Source organism: Microcebus murinus, chromosome 1 (genome assembly GCF_040939455.1).
Source record: "Microcebus murinus isolate Inina chromosome 1, M.murinus_Inina_mat1.0, whole genome shotgun sequence".
Classification (NCBI taxonomy): domain Eukaryota; kingdom Metazoa; phylum Chordata; class Mammalia; order Primates; family Cheirogaleidae; genus Microcebus; species Microcebus murinus.
This window is the reverse complement of record NC_134104.1, coordinates 69911207-69929193: the sequence shown is the minus strand read 5'-3', so window position 1 is coordinate 69929193 and position 17987 is coordinate 69911207. Positions and strand designations below refer to the sequence as shown.

General features: G+C 46.7%; 1 long non-coding RNA gene across 1 annotated transcript in view; it reads right to left on the bottom strand.

Moving 5' to 3' along the window:
* Nucleotides 1-17987, bottom strand: part of LOC142873720 (uncharacterized) — a 46578-nt gene that overhangs the window by 8979 nt on the left and 19612 nt on the right. Inside the window, exon 2 of the long non-coding RNA XR_012921673.1 lies at nucleotides 14224-14324. This is a non-coding gene — a long non-coding RNA (uncharacterized LOC142873720). The remainder of the gene's footprint in view (nucleotides 1-14223; nucleotides 14325-17987) is intronic.

Here is a 17987-nt window from a genome sequence, read left to right as displayed (position 1 = left end):
CAGTGTGACTTCCCTGGGGAAGAGTTTCCTGCCTTCTAGGATTCTAGCAACCTCCTTCCCCCAACCTCACCAGTTATATACTCTGTGGGCCACATCCTGCTCCTCAGTGGCACTTGTCACTCTCTCAGTGTTACAGTTATCTGCATGACTTGTTTATTAATGCATGTCTGCCCAGCTAGGTTGACAGCAAGCTCCGTGAGGGCAGGACAAGTGTCCATTGTCCTCACCACTGTACGTGTGTGCCTGGCATAGTAAGAATCCCATAAATATCTGTTGGGAAAACATGTGAGTAAACAAATATATACAGGACAAGGTCACTGTCAGAGTTCTGGAAGGCTGAGAGCGTGTAAGGGGTGGGATAGAGAAGGTGGGCAAGTTGTCCTGGAGGGGAAGCCTGACCCAGAGGGGCAGGCAGGGAGGCAGCAGGGAGGCACAGGCTGCACTTGGTGGTGGCAGGAGGAGCACATGGACAAACGAGGGGCAGAGGGTGATGGGCCTTGATGGCAGGCTGGGAGCCGAGGTTGCTAGGGAGGCTATGGGTTCCATGGCTGGTCAGAGAGAGGCTGGACCCAGGAGGACCGGTTAGGGGGCCGTGACAGCCCCCAGGCTGGAACTAAAGAAGCATGGGCTTCAGGGCTGGTGGTGAGAAGCAGGGGAAAGAGAAGTCATGGGCATTCGGCTGAGGAAACAGCTCTGGCTCAACCCCTCACCAGTGCAGGAGGGGAGCAGGGGACAGCAAGCTGCCTCAGGAGCCTGGCCCCGACCAGCTGCGTGGCCCTGCTGGAGCCCAGGTGCAGCTGGAGAGCCCCTGCCCCCCTCTGATGTGCCGGGCTGTGAATTCTTGCCCAGCTGGGCCACAGTGGACTTCCTGTTCTCCCCTCTGGCTGGTGGGAAGATAGAGGTGTGAAGACCCTCTGGACGGCAGGTGCGTGTAAGGCGGGGCATGCTGGAGGGGTCCACTCACCCCTCTGATGCTTCCCCACCTTTCTCAGCCCTGCCCTGGGCCTTGGAGGCCATTGCTGGACTGTGGCTGACTGCCTGCAGGTTCCACTGGGTTCAGCTATGTGGTATCATAAAAACTATATTGGGTCTTTGTCCCAGGTTCCTGGCACAGAGCTCCTAAAACGCTTGGAATTTCCTGTGTGATAGGAGTGTCTTTGGTTACTCATAACAACTCCTTTCGACCATGCCTGAGTTCATGCTAACAGGCTACCCAGGGTGGGGTCCCTTGGCAGCTTTAAGATGGGGACAGCAGAGAAGACCTGGCGTGTAATCAGAGGGCGGGAACTTTTAGCCCCACCCCCTGACCTCACGGGAGCAGAGCAGGGTTGGAGATTGTGTTATAAAAACTGTTTAACAGTGAGATTCGGGGAGCTTCCGGGTTGGTGAACGCTGCTGTGCCGGGATGGTGGCGGTGCTGTGCCCAGGGAGGGCGTGGAAGCTCTGTGCCACTTCCCCCAAGCCCCCATCAGTTGCCTAATGCATCGCTTCCATATGGCTATTCCTGCATTTATATCCTTTATAATAAACTGATGGACATAAATATAGTATTTTCCTGAGTTCTGTGAGTCATTCTAGCGAATGATTGAATTCAAGTGAACACCCCCCAGATTTGTAGCCAAGTTGGACAGCAGTGTGGGTAGCCTGGGACCTGGAACTCGCGGATGGCATCTGAAGCGAGAGCACTCTTCTGGGACTGAGCCCTTAACCTGTGGGGTCTGCGCTAACTCCAGAGTTAGTGCCAGGATTGAACTGAATTGTCGGAAACACACCCAGTTGGTGTCAGAGCATTGGAGAACTGCAGAATTGGTGTGGATGAAACCACGCAAGCCACTGGAAGGAACCAGCAGGAGATCGGTGGCAGGAGGAGAGTGGGTTTAGGGGACTAACTGGCTCAGCTTCCTCCTGCAGGGTTACCAAAAACTGACTGCATCCCCCCATCAAAGGCACAGCTCCTACCTGGTGGCTCATCCCATAGCTGCAGGCCTCTCTGGGTTCCTAGGACCACCCTTCCCTTGCATTGCCCCTGCTAGCCCTGAGGGACTGTACCATCCCATGTTGCTTTCCTTTAGTCCTGTCCAAAATAACACATATCACTGGTCCCAGCCCCAGAGTTTCTGATCCAGCACATCTAGGGCAGAGCCTGAGAATTTGCATTTCTAACAAGCTCCCAGGTGAAGGTGCCGCTGCTGGCCCAGCGTCCACACTTTGAGAACCACAGCGCTAGACCATTGCTTCCCAGCCCACAGCCAAGAACCCTGGGAGACTGGGAAATTATGGGAACTCAGAATTTCTGAATCTTTGTGCATTATTTGAGGTCTGAATAAATCTTTCTTATAGATACATGCACTACTATTTTTCAAATTAATGTAAATGCTGTTGTAATACAAATGTATTTCAAAATGTTAGAGCTCGTGTAGCTTTTTGTAAGTATGTATATTCTCAATACATTCATACTAAAAATGGAACTACACTCACAAGGGAGAGGTCCTCAAACTGTTACTCATGGGGAACCCTAGCACTGGGCCATGCCACCCCCTGTGCCTGATTCCTGTGTTCCTGTCCCGAGGAAAGAGTTTGGTGGAAAACTGCGTTCTCTGCCTGCCTGGACACTGTCTAGGGTGTGTGAGCATTTGCACGTCTCCACCTCACTTGGGGTGCCTAGCCCCGTGGGGCCCCAGTCTGGCACAGGTGCTGACAAGTTGGCTGCATTGGCACCAGAATGCCCGTGTAGATTCCCATCTGAGGCTGGAATCACACTTTTATCCCCTTTCTTTATTCTAGGCTAGAACAGCAAAACTGGAAGGACTCTGGAAATTATTGATATTTATTGACCAATCCCTTCATTTGAAAGGCAGAAAAGCTGTGGCCAGGGAGGGGAATGGGCTGTTCACGGTGACTCCACATAGGAGATATGGGGTCTCCTGACCCCACTCCATCCTCTTTCCATTCTGCCAGGAAAAGCACTCATCAAACCCCCATTAAACTAAGTTTTAAGATCATTCGAGGTCTCTGGTCAATTTATGTAAGGCCTCTGTGCTCATTTCTATCTGAAGAAATAAATACAAAACTATTTTATTTCATTCTTCTCATTTAAGTGTGTTACCATTTTGAGAGCAACCGGGAAACAAAATTCTCACCCCATTAATAAGTCTCATTTTATAGGGCTTTTTATTCATTTATTTACTTTCTCCTACACTTCCCTATAATCCCACCATTTAATTTTCTCCTCTGGGAGGGGATTGGGCCCATCAGATCCTGCTTCCAACTGTGGAATATGACAAGTCTGCAGCTCGAGGAGGACACAGGGAGAGATTTGGGAGTCTCCAGTGGGCATTTCAGGATTTCCGTGCGGGGTAAGGTGGGTCGGAGAGGTCCAGGAAGGAAGGCAGAAGTGAAGCATCCAGTAGAACAGGCAAAGGCAGGCATCCCACAGCAGAAAGCCGGCTGCGGAAGGGCTCTGGGGGCCTCACCTCCCTCCTGAGGAGGCAGAGGACTGGCATGGGCCCTCACTTTCACCTTCTGGAAGCTGGGGAAGGTCAGTGAGGAACAGCACTGGCTGAAGGGAGGGAGGGAGCCGCCTGAGGCCTGTGGGACTGTCTCTCCTTCCACCTTCACTTGCCTATCCCCCTCACCCCCCAATACCCCCCACCCCCCATCCACTTTCTAGGCTTCTCATTCATCCAGTTTCTCATGCGTCTTTTGGTTTTCTAGTCTTTCTCTCATCCATCACTTATTCTATTTATTTCAGCTCCATCTAAAACCTTTATTTATCCCCTTTTCTCTCTTGACATCCATCTCTATTTGTGCATCTGTGGAGCAGAAAGCTGAACGGGTAACAAATTGCTTTGGTTCAGAGCAGAGGCCCCTGCCGAGTTCCTTCCTGGCCTCTGAGCTCTCCCGTAACAGCACCTGTGTCGAATCTATTTGTATTGTCTCCTTTATTGTCTCAGTGGCGTTTAATTTTTCGTGATGAATTTGTCTTGTCTGCTTGGTTTCCCTGTAAGTGTCCTAAGCAGCAGACCGATGGCCCCTGGAGTCCCTGTCCTCAGCCCTTCCTGCCGGGTCCTGTCTGCAGCTGCTCAGGACACAGGTGGGTAGAGAGGGATGCTCCCCCCAACCCCTCGGGCTTCTGACCTTCACTGCCCAGTGGAATGCCTTCCGCCTGGGGGCAGCCCAGCCAGGGCAGCTTGAGCAATCTTTACCCCCAGTAACCTACATGGTCCATCCCAAATAAAAATGCACTAAGAAAAAAGACCATCAGCTCAAGATAACCTCTCGATGTGCACACCCCCACCACCAGTGTTCCACCCAAGTCCTTCTTTCCTACACGGAAAGTCTGGACTGGCCCAGGTCTAAGAAAATCTTTTCTCATTCTCTAACTGTTCACATTATTTTGTATTCACCAAAAAAGAATTCTTTTCAAGAGATGATTAAGTATCAGGCACTTATCCAGGAAAGGATGACCACATACGCCTTGTCCTTGAGGAGGTTATGGCCTGGCAAAGGAGAGTGACAAGTATACAAATGCATTTAAACATACATTCATTTAAAAACATATTTTAGTCATCACATTCTGTGTGTCAGGCACTGTTCCAGGTGCCAGAGCCATAGCAGAGAGAAACAAAACAGTGCAACAATAGAAAAGAACCCTGATAGAACTACTAACAACACTTACCAATTGTTTCAGGTTAGGTTCTGCAAGGACACTGACTCTGAGGTTGGGGTTTAGCCTGTAGGGTGTTTTTTTATGGAGTGAATATCCTCGGAATTAATACCCATGGAAAGGAGAAGAAGCCGGTTTGGACAGAGGGAGAAGCCCAGCTGCAAAGCAAACCCAACAACAGCATGGGCCAATCCCACAGAGATCTGGAACTAAAACACCCCATGTCAGAGCTGTCATGTTTTAGGTCAAAATGACTGGGCCTCTATACTCCCATCCTGATCAGTCATTGGATGCAGGTCACCCCAGGAAAGACACGACCTTGGGTGAGGTGGTTCTTTGCAGCTGAGATGACCCCTAATGGGGCTGACAATTCAAGGCTGTCACTGGGGCAACAAGTGCTTCATCTGAGGGAGAATTGGGTGATGCACCCCTGTCCATAACACCCATAGCATGGGGAAAGGAGGGGTCTACAGAGAACACTCCTGCTTACCAATATCTGTGTGTCCTTTTCTTTTGGGGCTTCTAATAGACTGGATTTCTAAGAGCTCTTGCTTCTGGTGGGGCCATGTGAATAGTTCTTGCCCTTGTAAACTTATCCTAAAAATTTCCTACGAACTTCTTCATGATCTCTCTTCCCTCACCTGCCAACCAGATACCCGAATCCAGCAATGAGCTCCAGTGCCCACAGATACCTGAGCCACACAATGGAAGGAGCCAGGGTCCCTGAGTGACAAGGTGGAGCAGAGCTCTTGCTTCTCCCACCCCCACCCCTGAGTCAATCAACATCGGACTATGACAGGAGGAAGAACAAACTTTTATTCTGCATCCATTGTTATGTTCACTGAGATTTGGCAGCTGTTTGTTTCAGCAGTGAGCATTCTTTGACTAATGCAAGAATTTGTTTCTTGAAGCAGGGCACTTCCATGACAAAAACTGAAATATGAAGGCCTCACAAAGAGGAAAGAGATGTGGCAGGTGAGGTCACTGGAGATCCATGCTATGCTCAGACAAAACAGTTGGCGCAAACTGTTGCCTGTGCTAGCCTGGAAGTCAAAGACACACGCTCCAGGGGAGGAGGATGGAATCAAGTACAAAAGTTGCTGGCTGCATTCGGCAAGATATTACAAGAAAAACATGAGCTCAGAAAAGAACTGGCCGGTTTGCAAGAAGTAATGAAACAGAAGAGAGAGAATCAGAAATTCAGGACCTGCAACAATGGGAAAAATGACCTCTTCTAAAAAACTCTTTTCTCTTTGGATTCTCTCTACGCCCCCGGATAAAATTGATGTCTGGATTAGTGGGAATCTGCTAACTGTTGTAACAATCTCCTGTGTATAATATAGTGAAAGATGCTTCCTCAGACACCATTCAATGTCTGAAATTTAAAAGATTTGAGCAATCTTTCTTCTCAGCTAAACAGTGAATCAGCTCTGGGGCAAAAATCTACTTATGGAATATACTTTCTTTCTACGAAGACCTCATAGTCTCAAGGCAGCCACTGTTAAGTCGAGAAAGAACTACACGAGGAAGCAAACAAAAATAAGGCAGTGTTGAGAATTATGACTCTGAAATAAAATCTCGGTAAAACTACTGGCACATGGAATTGACTAGAAACAAATAGATTAGAAGCTTCCTAAGTTTTTGAGAAAATCATATTGCCAAAGAAATCAAGAGATTGGATTTAAAGGCCTTTGACTAACCCAGCACACCTAAAGTTCCTAAATTTTGGGCTAGATGCAGTGACCGGAGCGGGCTTTGCCCACTCTCTGGGCAGGGGCGCCAACCACGGGCTGCGGCAGACTGTTCACGCTCCTGTCCTGCTGCGGCTGCCACAGCAACACACCACAGACTCCGTCCCTCAAGCAATAGAAATTTATTTTCTCACAGTTCTAGAGGTTGAAAGTCCGAGATCTAGGTGTCAGCAGGTTTGGTTTCTTCCAAGACCTCCCTCCTTGGCTTGCAGGTGGCCGCCTTCTCGCCGTGCCCCCCATGGCCTTTCCTCTGTGTGCGGACAAGTCCTCAGAGGCTGCGTGTCCAAATTTCCTCTTCCTTCAGAGGACACCAATCATATTAGAGCCTCGGTTTAACTTAGTCACCTATTGAAAGGCCACGTCTCCAAATGCAACCACACTCTGACGTACTGGGGCTTAGGGCTTCGACATATAAATTGGAGGGGGACACAAGGCAGCCTAACAAATATATTTCCCAGCCCCTCTTACCTTGTGGCCACATGACTAGTTCTCACCACTGGATTCTGGGCAGACGTAACATACTCCATTTCCAGCCCAGCCCCTGAAACCACCCTTGCCACCTGCCACAGTAGCTGTTCCCTTGCCTGCCAGACTAATGCAGAAAATCCGGGGGAAGACCCGAGGCCCTGGAAAGTGGGGAAGCCACGCAGAGGACGGAGGCCGGGTCCTGAGTGGATGTGCATGGAGCACCCTCATCCCCAACCCGCACCGGACTGTTCTGAGGGAGCAGCTTGCTCCGAACTAAACCCCCAAGACTTAGGATCATTTGATACAGCGGTTAGCAGGTCCCCACTGGTGCAGATTCATGTGAGGCATCATAACTAGGGCTCAGCCAGCCTGAGGTGTGGCAGGACAGAGGACTGAGCACAGCAGCACCTCGAATATTTCTTAATAAAAGTTATGATCAGAGTCATATGCACTTAAGCAACAATGTTCAAACACTGGGTGAGAAAATCTGGCACCCATCTTCCCTAATTACGTCCTCCAAGTAGCAAATAAAGAAAAGAAAGAAAGAGGCCGGGCGTGGTGGCTCACGCCTATAATCCTAGCACCCTGGGAGGCCGAGGCGGGTGGATTGCTGGAGGTCAGGAGTTCGAAACCAGCCTGAGCGAGCCCCCCCTCTACTAAAAATAGAAAGAAATTAATTGGCCAACTAAAAATATATATATAAATAATTAGCCGGGCATGGTAGCGCATGCCTGTAGTCCCAGCTGCTCGGGAGGCTGAGGCAGCAGGATTGCTTGAGCCCAGGAGTTTGAGGTTGCTGTGAGCTAGGCTGTGGCATGGCACTCACTCTGGCCTGGGCACAAAGTGAAACTCTGTCTCAAAAAAAAAAGAAAAGAAAAGAAAGAAAGAAAGAGAAGCAGTCTTCCTTCTTGTTAGCCGTGCAGGAATACGTCTGAGTCTGCACATTGCTCTCACTTCCAGGCAGAGCACCATTGTGTGCCAAGTGAACAATATCTTAAAATCTCAAAATATGATATTTAAAAATTGTAAAGTGCATCTGAGATGAGTCCCTTGCATCCGGAAGTCCACCATCACTTGATTGGTCTGGTGCAAGGGCTGGTCACAGGGAGAACCTCCCCTCCCGGGTGCCCAGCTTGGAGCTGAGATGTGCCTCCAGTTCTGGCTGCAGAGGTCGAGGGCAAGCTTCCCTCGAGCACTTTCCCTCCCTTTTATCTCCTCCCCCAGTAATGGCTCTAGGGCTCTGCTTGTGGCTAGCACATACCCCCTTTCTCTGAGGCCTCACCCCTTTAGTTATCAACTCCAACTTCTACCAGCCACTTCCAAGACCCCATCATTTTTGCAACAACATTCTTTGGGCCCCTCATGGTATTTTGTTGCTAATAAAAAGGGTCTGAATTGCAGATACACAACCCCCCCCCAACCGAGCTTCTCACCTTCTCGGTTTGTTTATTAAACCGGCTCCGTGGCAGGTCGTGTCCTTGCAGGGACAGGGGGGGTGATCATGCAGAAGCTGCGTTTATAAATGGCTCCTGGTCACGGCCCTCAGAGAGCATAGCACCCACCCGGTGTCTGGGCTGGAGAATCCATCAAGGCCCTGCCATTACGCTTGTGGCTGAGAATGCGCCATCTCACCCTGCGTCCCCTCCGCCCTGCCTGCAGGGGCAGAGGCAGGATCAGAGCAGGCTGCCATGGAAATCTGTCTGGGGCAGTGGTGGAAACAGTGTCCTACCCTGGCTTCCTGTTTGTGGGGTAGCTATTGCCCGGAGGCTTCAAAGGTCATAAGTCACAGTGAAAAGGTCCAAAGTCACAGTGATTTTCCAAGTCTCCCAACACTCCGTTGAAGAGGTGCCCCAGCCGGTGTTATCATCTTTCCAGCAGATGGGCCCCTTCTCCTGATTCACCGCATGATCCAGAGCTTCCTCGGTCTCCTGCCTCCTTAGGCTCCAGTTGGCAGAAAAGAGGCCAGCCTAGTTCTGGCCTGTGATCCCACAGTAGGAATGGAAGGGAGGCTCAGCGCCCAGAGTCCCCGGCTTTCAGACAGGGCCTCAGAGCTCAATGCCGGGCCCCAGCCCTGCTTCCACAGGCACAGCGGGGCAGGGTGGAGGGGGCTCCTGGTGAGCTGGCCTATCATCCCTCACCCCATCCAAGCTTCTCCATAATGACATCTGTCGTCTATTCAACTCTTGCTAAATGCCAGGCACTTTATTGGCCAATTTTTCCATGGAGTATTCAATTAAGCCTCTGGAACAATGTTATAAGCAAACAGTTACTAATCCTGTTTTCAAATGAGGGAAACTGGGACTCTGAGATGCTAATGCATTTGTCTTGTTTAATGTCACATGGCCACTAAAAGGCACTGACAAGGATCAGAACCCACAGTTATCTGATTCCCAATTTCATGTTCTTTCCATCTTTTTGCACTGCCTCTCTATGCACTCTCCCCAAATACTGGTCTAGTACACTTCCATTGACGGGGAACTCACTACCTCCCGAGGCCATCCATTCTGTCACTGTGCTCTTCACAATGAACTGAAGTCTTTCCAAAGGTCCCACCACCTGCTCCTAATTCTAACCTTTGGGGTCTCAAAAATCAAATCTGTGCCCTCTGGCCTCACAGCGGCCTCCAGTGTCGGATAAGGCTCTTAATCCCCCCGGGGGCTTCTCTTCTCCAGGCTGAGCCTCCTGCTTCTCCCTTCCCTAGAGGACAGAAAGCCACCTGCTCACTCCCTCACCTCTCGCCTCTGCACATCATCATCTGTGCCCTTAAGGAAGGGTCCTGGCACAAGTCATAGGGCAGGAGACTTGGGAGCCTCTCGGGCAACTAGCTTCATGTGTTAAAGTGCTATATTTACCTGTATTGTTAAACTTGTTTTTAATTAAATGGTTAAAATATTCAAATAGCACAAGAGGATCTAAAGCAAAAAGTACAATCCTCAAGCCCCAATCGTCTTCCCACTCTGCCCATTACCACTCTGCCCAGGAAACCTCTGCTGAAAGTTTCCGTTTTTATTTCTTGTGGTAGTGTCTATTATAATAGAAATTTATATAATAGAATTTTTTTAAAATAAAATGTTATACCTTGATTGTTTGCCTATCTGTAGATAGTCTCTGCTGAAGTTCCTGCGTGGAGGATGAAGGATTCAGCTCCTCACACCACTTCCGCCTCCCAGTTTCACTAGTTACGTTGCTCTTTCTAGTCCTTCTAGTCGTTACTCCTATGACTTTCAATAATCTGACTAAAAATCTGCCGGGACTTCTCCACTTCACACAGCACGCAGTAACTCCCCACTCTGAAAGCTGAGGGAATCTGTGAACTTCTCTTTTCTTATACCTCCCTTTCTCTCACAAACTCCCCATTGTGTAATAGCAATTTGTACACTTTCAAGGTTTATAACATTTGTACCCTGCTCTGTAGCTATAAGTAAGTGCTCTATATTTGGTGCATAAGGTAATTCTAAAGGCTGAAAACCAACAAATAGCATTGTGACTAACGAACATTTTTTACTGAAGATCCCAATAATATGATCGGCCCTAGAGGGAGGAAGAAAATGGAATTCACTGGCATGATATCTTTGACATTCTAAGGAGGCTCTTCTAGAGTCTAGTGGAGTGTGGTGGTTAATTTTATGTGTCAATTTGGGTGGGGTACGGGAAGCCCAGGTGGCTGGCAAAACATTATTTCTGGGTGTGTTGTGAGGATGTTTCTAGAAGAGATTAGCATTTGAATCAGTAGACTGAGTAAAGATCACCCCCATCAGTGTGGACAGGCATCATCTAATCCATTGAGGGACCAAATGGAAGAAAAAACCGGAGGAAGGGTGACCTTGCTCCCTCTTCTTGGGCTGGGACAGGCATCTTCTCCTGCCCGGGGACATCGGAGCCCCGGTTCTCAGGCCTTGGGAATTTGCATCTACACCAGCAGCATCCGTTTGACCTCATGGCATCAGACTGGGCATTACACCATCGGCTGTCCTGATTCTCAGCTGTCAGACTTGGACTGAGGTATTCCACCAGCTTTCCTGGCCCTCCAGCCTGCGGATGGCATTTCACGGGACTTCTCAGCTTCCGTGACCACATGAGCCAATTCCCATAATTAATCTCCTTTTATCTGTCTCTCTTTCCTCTATTGGTTCTGTTTCTCTGGAGAACTGTAACTAATACATGAGAACTTTTATCATTTCCTTTCAGCTATTTTCACTTCTTCTGGGTCAATTCCCAGCCATACATTTTTTTTTTTTGTCTCCCATGTCATCCTCTTTTAAAATTCCTTTTTACTTTTTGTTAAAGTACTTTCTCAAAATCTATTTTCATCTAGGGTGTATGAATGGTAACTCTAGTAGGCTGGAAAATGGCCTCCCCAGAGATACTCACATTCTAATCCCTGGAACCTGTGAATGTTAATTTATATGGCAAAAAGGGGTTTTTTTGCAGATGGGATTAAGCATTTTGAGATGGGGAGATTATCTTTCAACATTCAAGCGGGGCTTAAATGCAATCATAAATGTCTTTCTAAGAAAAAGGAAGATAGCCGGGCGCGGTGGCTCACGCCTGTAATCCTAGCTCTCTGGGAGGCCGAGGCGGGCGGATTGCTCGAGGTCAGGAGTTCGAAACCAGCCTGAGCAAGAGCGAGACCCCGTCTCTACTATAAATAGAAAGAAATTAATTGGCCAACTAATATATATACAAAAAATTAGCCGGGCATGGTGGCGGATGCCTGTAGTCCCAGCTACTTGGGAGGCTGAGGCAGGAGGATTGCTTGAGCCCAGGAGTTTGAGGTTGCTGTGAGCTAGGCTGACGCCACGGCACTCACTCTAGCCTGGGCAACAAAGCGAGACTCTGTCTCAAAAAAAAAAAAAAAAACAGAAAAAGGAAGATAGAGATTTCTCACACAGACATAGGGGAGAAGGCAATTTAAAGACAGATCAGGGAGAAATTTGAAGATGCCAGCCGTAAAGAATGGAGTGGAGTGACCACAAACCAAGGAATACCAACAGCTAGCAAAAGCTGGGAGAGGTAAGGAAGAGGTCTCCCCAGAATGCCCAGAGGAGCATGGCCTGCCAATGTCTGGATTTTGGCCCAGTGATGCTGATGTCAGACTCTTGTCCTTCAGAACAGCGAGGAAGTAAATTTCTGTTGTTTTCCATCACCAAGTTTGTGGTTATTTGTTACAGCATCTACAGAAAACTAATACAGTAATGTAATTTTTGCGTACCTGAAAATGGCTTTTTGGGTGTCTCCTTCTTGTTAGCATTTTGACCGGGTATAAAATTCTATAGTCTATGCTTAAGATCATTTTTCCTTAGAACTTTGGGGGCATCACACTATGGGCTTCTAGCATCAAGTATAGCTGATGAAAAGAAATATTATGTCGGTCTGAATCTTGTTATTTTTCAAGATACCTGTTTTTCCCTGCTCTGTAAGTGCTCATGCTTTTTGTCCTTATCCTTAGAGTTTGGTCATTTCACCACAGTGTCTTCAGTTTTTAAATCCTTGACATTCTGTGGACTGTGTCAGTCTGAAGACTCCTGCTTTCTTCAGTTCAGGAAATATTTCTTTTAATCTGTTTAATGTCCACTTCCTATTAAAATTCTTATTAAATAGATATTGAGCCTTCTGATCTATTTTCTATTTCTCTTGACTTTCCTCTGATATTTTCCCTCTTTGTACTTTTGCTCTGTATTCTGGAGATTTCTTTTCCAAATTGCCAATTTGGTTTTCAGTCTTGTCCACTACATTATTCAGCTTATGCCCCTGAATTTTTAATCTCACCGATCATGCTTTGAATTTCTTGCTCCGTTTCTTGTTCTCAAGCAACTTTTTGTATAGTAGCACACTCTTGTTTTATGGGTACAATAACTTCTTGATTTCTCTGAGGACACTAATTACAATTTTTTAAAAATGTTCTTACTGGCTTCTTGAATTATATCTGATTCTTTCAGAGCTAGCTGGCTTTTATTTATGAAATGTAGAGGAAGCAGGCAGAAGGGCATGAGTTCAGGAAACATACCTGAAGTTCAGAACAGGGTAGCACGTATAGTGTGGTGACAATACATATCTGTAGAGAGACAGACATACCCTCACAGCTTGAAAAAACTCCAAAGATCATTCTGTTACAAATCATACCCTATCCCCACCTACACACCATCTCCATCCCACACTTTGAAAACAGTGGCTCGGATCCCTGATTCTCAATCCTGATGCAACATTGCAATCAACTTTCTGCAGAAGATTGCAGTTCTCTTTGCAGAGAACTTTTAAAAAGTATCCAGGCCTGGGCACCCCCGGGTAAAGCTAATGCATGTTAAAGGCTATGATCCCTGGAATAGACTGTCTGTAAGGACTTTACTTTGTAACCGTGGTCCATGAACCAGCAGCATCAGCATCACCAGGGAACATGTTAGAAATGCAAAGTCTCACTGGGCGTGGTGGCTCATGCATGTAATCCCAGATGCTCAGGAGGCGGAGGCAGGAGGATTGCTTAGGCCAAGGAGTTCAAGGATGCAGTGAGCTATGATTCTGTCACTGCACTCCAGCCTGGGTGACAGAGCAAGACCCTATTTCTTAAAAAAAAAAAAAAATACAGAATCTTAAGCCCCACCCCAATTGTTCTGAATCAGAATCTGCATTTAAACAAGATCTTCCGTGATTGACAGGCACATTACAGTTGAGGAGCACTGCTTTATGGGAGAGTATAAGGCAGCCTGGTGTGTCTGAGTGTGACCTCCAGAGCCTGATAGATCTGAACTTGAATCCCAGCTCTGTCTTAACTAATCCATGAGCATCACAGAGGTGGGGAAGCATGGCTACTTAGCACAGTGCCTGGCCACTGGCAGAGGATCAACAAATGTTCTTCTCTCCCTCATCGACTTTTTCCAGGATTCTTTCCCAGGTCTGAGAGAGTGTGACTCTTCAGCAGGCACATTCTTCCTATGCCTGCATTCCTCTCCTGTCTGCGAAGCAGCTGATTAATCACACTCTTTGATCTTTCCCTTCCTGGTACTATCGGAGCTGCACCGCTAGGTCACTCTCTCTAACACTGTCTTAAATGATGGCTTCTGGTCTCACTTGTAAAACTTAATTTCAAAATGCTTTTGATATGCAAGCTTCTTTGAAGTCGACCCAATCTATATTCCAGAGTTAAAAAGAGGTTCTGCATCAAGGCTCTTTCTCATATGAGCCTAGAGTGTCAGTTGGGAAGAGCTCTCTGCTCTGCCGGTTTCATTTTCCCTGCCAGTTCCCTGGAGAAACATGGGAAATCGATTCTGTGTCAGATGATGGTGACACCATCCTGCGCCTGCGATTCGTGTTAAGGACATCTTTGATTCGGCACCAACTCACCGTAATGGGGCTCACAGTGAACTTCCTGCTGTATGTTCTAATTTGTCCACACTCTCCCAATCCTTGTTCGAAGCCTGGGTTAGAGGTGGTGATGTCTGTCTCTGTTTTGTGAATGAGAAAGCAAAAGGAGAGGTTGGGACACTTTCCAAAGAAGAAACATACAGGGTCTTCATGAGCCTAATTCTTTTTAACCAGCTCAGCACCCCAAGAAAACTAGAGGAAATTCTGCCTCCAGCGGCTGTTAACCATCAGGCCTGGAGACAATTAACCAACCAGCAGCCCCTTCCCAATGATTCAGGCAATTTAGGAATCACCATCTGCAGTTGGTTAAAGCAAATCACCAGGTGACCCTTTCTAGGAAAAAGTATTGCCTCCTCTTTCTCCCTCTCTGCTCTCCTCCCCACACTAGCTCAGGGGGCGCTCACTTCTCTGAGCCCTGGACACTGAGAGCTTGGCTCACACACTCAGGATAATTGCCCAGGGAGCCTGAAAAGGCTCCTACATAGGTGTACTGTCCCAGGACTGCTCTTGTCTCTCTGCTGCCTCTGCCTGTGTCTGTCTCTCTCCCTCTCTCTTGCACACACGCACACACATGTACACACACAGGTGAACAACCTAGAACTTCTTTTCATAGCTGTTTGGCAAGACTAGAGGGCTAACCTGTTGGTAGAAGAGAAATTAAGATAAGCCATGGTACCACTGCATAAAAACAGTTTTTCTTTTTCTTTTTTTTTTTTGTTTTTTTGGGACAGAGTCTCACTTTGCTGCCCAGGCTAGAGTGAGTGCCGTGGCATCAGCCTAGCTCACAGCAACCTCAAACTCCTGGGCTTAAGCAATCCTCCTGCCTCAGCCTCCCAAGTAGCTGAGACTACAGGCATGCGCCACCATGCCCGGCTAATTTTTTGTATATATATTAGTTGGCCAATTAATTTCTTTCTATTTATAGTAGAGACGGGGTCTTGCTCTTGCTCAGGCTGGTTTTGAACTCCTGAGCTCGAGCAATCCGCCCACCTCGGCCTCCCAGAGTGCTAGGATTACAGGCGTGAGCCACCGCACCTGGCCTGAAAACAGTTTTTCAAAGTCTCTAACGTGCACACAAGTCTCCTGCTCCTTAAATGTCGGATCCTGACTCTGCAGGATCTAGGGTGGGGTCTGAGATTCTGCCTTTCTAATAAGCTCCCCAGCAATGATGCAGCTGCCGGACTATGGACCACACTTTGAGCGGTAAGAGACTAGAATGACCTCCCCAACCTGCGAGGGGCTGCAAGGACAGCAGGGACTGCAGGAGGGGGTAGAGGCAGCCAGCAAGAATGGGCCTGCAGGGTTCCACCTGCTGAGGACAGATGCTGAGAAGGCCTGTGTCTTCCCATGACTCTGCTACTATGTCTAATCAATCCAGTCAAAAGACGGTTACCAAAGGGACATTGTTAACTTATTCAGTAGAACTTATCAGTAAGTCAAAGGAAAAACTATATGCACATCTCAGTAAGCACTGTTAAGACATTTGATAAAATTTGTAACAAAATTTTCCTGAAAAACCGAAAAGGACAGAGAAAAGTATACTCCCTTTGTATGATAAAGAATATCTTTCTTAAACCAACTTCAAACATGACACCTAATGGCAAAACACTTAGAAGCAATCTTATTAAAGGCCAAGGACAGGCAACAATGTCTGCTGTCACTAATATTAATTAACAGTTCTAAAATGTGGGACCAAAACCTATAAACCAGAAGTGGAAAGCATAGCTATAAAAAAGGGAGAGGAGATACAGTTATCATAATTTGCACATGGTGTAATTGTCATGCCACAAAACCTAAGATTCATCTGAAAATTTTTAGAATTAATTAAAAAATCCCTGTGAAGTAGTAGAATACAAAAGAAGCACAAAAAGCTTCAACTTTCATATAAACATATCCAGTAATCAGGAAATATGTGGAGGAAAGTTCCCTTTCACGTATGGCAACAATAAAAGAAAAAATGTGGAAATTAACAATTGATGTCCAAGACATCAGTAAAATATAAACCTTTACCGAGAGCTCTAAGGACCTGGATACGCTGTGAGACATAGCACGCTTCCTAACGGAAGAGCGCACAGTCCTTGACCGTCAGACCCTAGTGAAGGGTGCTGCGCGAACCTGCTGACTGAGGGTGTGCCTGCAGCCTGGCGACCGCGGGCTTCACGGAGGGGGGACCTGGCTGGGCCATTTTATGGAAAACACCTGATTCAGTATCTTTAGGGATTTTCTCCTGGCCTGGGCCCTGTAGCAGATTCATCAACTTCCTGCCCGGAGTATGTACACCCAGTAGCCCACGTTCTGGAAGCTAAGCAGGGAAGAAGGCTGGAGTATCTCAATATTCACCATCTAAACTTCCACATGCTCTTCCTGTTTTTAATACAGTACTGCTGCCGTCATGCCCTTTCCAGAGGGTAAAGCCACAGTCTTCAGCAGGGCTGTGGAGCAGACAGGTGTCTGGCTGTGTGGAGTGGGAGAGGCGATCTAGGGACATCTGAGTGCAACCGAACCTCCTCTTTTGAACGCCACTTTTGCTCTCACTTTTAGAAGAGCCGGGTGCCTCTGACCCTGAGTACCTGACTCCTGCTTCAGTATTAACGTGTCCAGCTGCTTCTCAGCTTCCCGATTTTGTTGCTGTTGCCTCTTCTCCTGTGCTATTTGTCCCTGTGCATTTATGCCTTGAAAAAAAATCCAATATGTTGTCTCGAATGTTATCAGATAGCAATCAATTCAGGGGCCTAGATGAAAAACCCGACAGCATCGACTGCATATATTACAGTGCAAATCCATTTCTAAGAGAAATGGTGAGGGAGAAGAACACAGCAGGGCATCAGAGGAAAAGATAACCTAGTTGAGGCCATAGGTATTTGGGGGAGGGTAGGGCATGGGATTCTTTTTTTCTCTTACAATGACATCTTTTAAGAGAGTAAATCTTCTTTGCAAAGGTATATCTCTTTTGTGAAGCAAGTTGGCAGTCTTTAACCCAATTATCCCACCATCTGAATCTATCCCAAGGAACAATTTTTAAATCTCAAATAGACTTCATAATAAAGATGTTTATCAAAGCATATTTATAATAATAAAAACATGGGGAATCATTACATTAAACAAAATAGCTGGATAAAATTAAATATGTTCTATCCTTAAATCTATTTTAAATCAATTTTTAGAAAAGCTTTGCCTAGAAAAGGAATGAAAGGATTGTCCCAAAAAGGTGACAGTGAGAAAAGTCTTATTTTTCTCTTTCTTTCTACTTTTTTATAATAAGCAATTATTTCTTCTTTTTTTACAACTTCTTCATTGAGATGTAATTCACATATATAATTCACCCATTTACAGTATACAAATCAGTGATTTTTAGTATATTCATAGTTATATGCAATCATTGCCACAGTAAATTTTAGAACGTTTTCCTCATCTCGGAAAGAAACCCTGTACATTTTAGCTATCACCTTTAGTCCCCCAGACCCCTTCCTGTCCCTAAGCAACAACCAATCTACTGTCCTGCTATAGATATGCTTATTATGGATATTCCATATAAATGGAATCATATAACATGTGGCCTTTTGTGTCTTTCACTTCTTTCAAGGTTCATCCATGTTGTAGCACATATCAGTACTTCATTCCTTTTTATTGTCAAATAATATTTCACGGCATAGATATAACATATTTTGTTTATCCATTGGTCAGTTGATAGACATTTGGGTTGTTGCCACCTTTTGGCTATTATAAATAACGCTGCTAGAAAT